This window comes from Dryas octopetala, chromosome 7, assembly GCF_963921425.1.
Source record: "Dryas octopetala chromosome 7, drDryOcto1.1, whole genome shotgun sequence".
Lineage (NCBI taxonomy): Eukaryota > Viridiplantae > Streptophyta > Magnoliopsida > Rosales > Rosaceae > Dryas > Dryas octopetala.
Genome location: NC_141372.1, coordinates 15,849,635 through 15,854,058, shown reverse-complemented (window position 1 = coordinate 15,854,058; position 4,424 = coordinate 15,849,635).

Here is a 4,424-nt window from a genome sequence, read left to right as displayed (position 1 = left end):
CGTGACACCTATATGGCATGAGTGAGACCCTTTTTTAGTTATGTAAAATCCATGTGGACAAAAAAAATAATTTTTAAACTAAAAATAATAAGATCCATGTCAATTTTTTATAATTTTGCTTGTCTACATGGATCTTACATAACTAAAAAAGGGTCTCACTCATGCCATATAGGTGCCATGTCAGCTATTTTAACGGAAAAATTGACAGAGTTAACGGCATAGGGTCTTTTGCAACAACTTTGTGAAGTTAAGGTGACAAACTGAGAGGATTTAAGTTTCAGGGGGCAAAGTGAAAAAAAGTGTATCTTACAGGGGGCAATGGTGTGAATAAGCCTAAAAAGATTAACATCATACATTAGAAAAGCTTGAAAAGAGAGAGAGAGAGAGAGAGAGAGAGAGAGAGAGAGAGAACAAATGATAATGATGGGTTCGGTAAGGATCTTTTAGGTTTGGGAGTAGTGACAGAGAAGGGAAGAGAGACAGAAAGGTTGAGAATGAATGGAGGAACAAATGAGCTGAAGTGCACAATTTAGCAGGTATTTATAACAGCGGTATAATTGACATTTCACATGTAAAAAATGTCAAAAAAGTTTATTTTGGGAGCTGAGGGTCAAAAAAGTTAATCAAACATTCAAGTGAGCTATTTTACAAAATTTCCCTTCAGATTTAGAGGATTGTTTTCACTTAGGGAAATTTAAACTGGTAACTCTTTTTGGGAGCCAAGTTGCTTTTATAACCCGGCCTGCTTTTCAACACATTACATTCATGACTCTTTGGCCCATTTTCGGACTAAAATACCCCTCAGCCAAATAAAAAATTCCCCCAATTTGAACTTGATGAACTTATTGCAGCACCATCTAAAGTGGCAACAGCTAGAAAACGTCGACTAAAGTGGCCGCAGCTAGAAAACATCGACCAACTTGTTGACCCATAATATCAAGTCAACCATAACGTTGGTTGACAAATGAGATATTTTAATGGTCTACAAGATGGTCGACTATTTGTCGACCATAAATTTCCAAGATCTAAGTTCCATCTAAGCATCATAGAAAGTTAGAAACAAATATGATAGTCATTGAAAATGATAAAGTAAACAATAAAACCCAATAAATTCAATGTTAATAAAAAATAAAAAAAAGGTAGATCAATATGAAAAGAAAAAAGTATTCTTGTGCAAATTAAAATTAGGGTTAATTACAATTATATACTTCAACTATACATCACTTATCAACTGGGTACCTCTGGTTCAAAAACTTTCATTCGAATACCTCAACTTCAATATTTCGTCAACTTAGTACCTCCGTTAGTCTGACCATTAGGAAGACCGTTAACTGCCTACGTGGCGCTGACGTGGCACATGGAGACTCACCACTAAACGTTCACTTGTCTTTTAAAAAAGGTCACATGGACAAAAAATAATAAAAAATCAATAAAAATATATAAAATAGAAAAAAAAATTATTGAATTTTGAAAAAAAAAAGGCAAACAGAAACTTTCATCCCTCCCCCTCCATCGCATCGCCGACCCAACCCACCCACCCATCCACCTCCCTCCCCCTCTCCGGCCACTGGCCGGCAACCCCCTTCCTTGCGTCAGCAACCTTCTCCCGGCCGCATCTCTCTATCTCTTTCTCTCTCACTCTCTTTTCCTCTCACTCTAGCTGCTCTGCGAGCTCGGCTTCCTTCCCCACCACCACCCCATCCACCCCTCACCAACCTCCTATCTCTCGTCTCTCTTTCTCTCCTCCCGCTCTCCAGCCACAACAACCAAAACCCAGTAAGCAATTAATCGAATTCAAAACAAAAACCAACATAAACAGACCAAAATCACAAATCATAATCCAAAAATCAAATCCCAAAACTCAAATAAAGCAACAAACCAATTCTTTTGTTTTCCAAACCATTTTGTTTGTGGGAAAATCCACATAGATCCGAACAGCCAATCACGGCTCGACACGTGGCTGGTCAGCATCCACCTCGGAGTTGACTCTCAGTGGTCAAACTTTGACCTCCACATCATCACTGCTCAGCACTTCCTCTACCAGCTCAGACCAGGTCTCCACATCGGGCCCTCCATGTTCGGTCCGAGCCGAACCGATGATCTTCGAAGATCGAGTGTCCATCTTCCCACGATCATCTCAGTTCGGCTCGGCTCGGCGCAGGGATGGTCACCTTTCGAGTTCTGACGTCGGCCAGTTAGGGCTCAGAAAGATCCCAGACTACTGGACCGGCTCGGTCTGGAATCCCATGTCCGATCCGATCACACAGACTTCATGCACACGCATAAGGATAGAAGTTCGGTTCGGCTCGGCTCTCCGCCGTCATTCCAGGGAAGATCACGCTGGGACGAACCGCCACACTTAAATGCACCTGACACAAATCCTCTGACAGAGGGAATGTCAGGCCTGCATTCATGACTACTGGGACAGTTTGCCTGAACCTTCCAACCTTGCATTTAATGAAGCATTCAATGCAACATTAAATGCTGAGGAAGTAAGCAGCTGAACATGCAACTAGGTCTGGCCAGGTGCGTGGATCTCTGGCAACCATTCATTCACATGCAGGTAACTTATTCATTAAGTCTTCCTTTGCCTATATAAAGCACCACATATGCACAAGATGAGCATCTAGCAATCTATGCACAAAACACTTACACAAAAATTCCCATCCACAAAAGAGCCTACCCAACTTACTGAGAATAACCCAGAACATTTGCCTTGTTCTTCCCATTCTCCCAAGTTCATCCTTTGTTCTTCCTCACCCACCATCAAACACAGTCACTGACTTCATCATCGGAGTGTGTTTGGCTGGTACCACACCGGTCCATCTCCTTTGATCTTGTTTTCTCTTGCAGGAAAATCCTAATCAACATCCACACCAGCATCCAGCAGGACTTCGGATCAGCCAAGTCATCATTTCTACGTTGTTGCATCTGCCTTACGAGAATTTGCATCAACAGATTGGCGCCGTCTGTGGGAATCTGACTTCAGCCGTTGTGTTCATCATCGCAGGTGCTAAGCTCTTCCTTCACGCAAGTCATCATGGCTACAGTCTATCGGGACACCAGCTCTTCTTCAGGGCGTCTCAGAATGATGAACAACATCAACCTGAGACACCTGAGAAGAGGAGGGGAGCACAACTCCCCAGGACATCTAAGTCCAAAGGTCCCTCAAAAATCCGAGCTGCTCACAAGCTCCTTAAGGAGAGCCAGCGACATCTAGCCGCTGAAAATGCACTCCTGAAGCAGAATAATGAGCTGCTTGCAAAACAGGCCGAGCTGGCCGGGGAACTCGCACGCCACCGCGTTCAGCTTGAGAATAGTGGGGGATCGGGCTTCCGATCGCGCCGGACCCGAACCGAGCAGGAGGTCCTTTCACCGTCTCCTTCTCGGCAAAGCACTCCTGCCGAGCCGAACGATCAGACCGATCGGCAGGACTCGGATCACGTCTTCCCGGGCTTCGAGGACATGCCCCCGGCCGAACAGGCCGAGTGCCTGAACGCCCACCGTCTTCTTCAGCAAAAACAGGCGGCTTTCGGGAAACGTGTCCCCAGGAATTCGGGCGGAGACCGTGCCGACCCGAATACAAACCGACGACCCCCGGCCCAATCCAGATTAGGGGCCAACAGTCCAGCCGGCTCGGCCGAAACCAGGGTCCCGATTGGGGATAGGCTCGGCCCCATCACCAGCCAGGATCCTTCCCCATCAGGGGCTCACTCAGGGAGACGATCGATGAGCGACCGGCTGGGATCGACTATGATCATGTTGGATCGGCGACCGGTGAGCGAGAGGATCACTCGCCAGCCGGTGAGTGAGAGACTCGGTAACCAGGCCGAATGCTCGGGGGAAAATGCGGCCGAACCGACCCCGCCCGACGTGGAAAATCTTGTCCGGACTCTGGTCCAGGACCAAATCCGGAGTGTCCACGATCGGCTCGGCCACGTCGAGGTCTCCAGGGGGTACACCGGTAGGGCCGATCACGGAGAGGAACTCCCCCTCCCGTACACCAGCAGAATCCTGGATGCTGAGGTCTCCCGCGACACCAAACCCCCCAAGATGGATCAGTACGATGGGACCAAGGATCCCTACGACCATCTTGACAGCTTCAGATACGCCATGGAGGCCCGCCAGGCATCTGAAGCCACGAAGTGCAGAATCTTCCCTTCGACCTTGAAGGGCTCGGCTCGGGGATGGTTCCGAACTCTCCAACCGAACTCCATCGACTCCTTCTCCGACCTCCGAAGGGCCTTCCTGGCGAGATATCGGGTTGTATCCGAACGACTCTACAACTTGAACGATATGTCGCTCGTTAAGCAGCAGGAAGGGGAGAGCCTCAAGGCCTATCTGATCCGCTTCAACATCGAGTATACGAAGTGCGACGATTGCGACGATAGGTCAGCTAAGAACGCCCTCATGCAAGGTCTGCA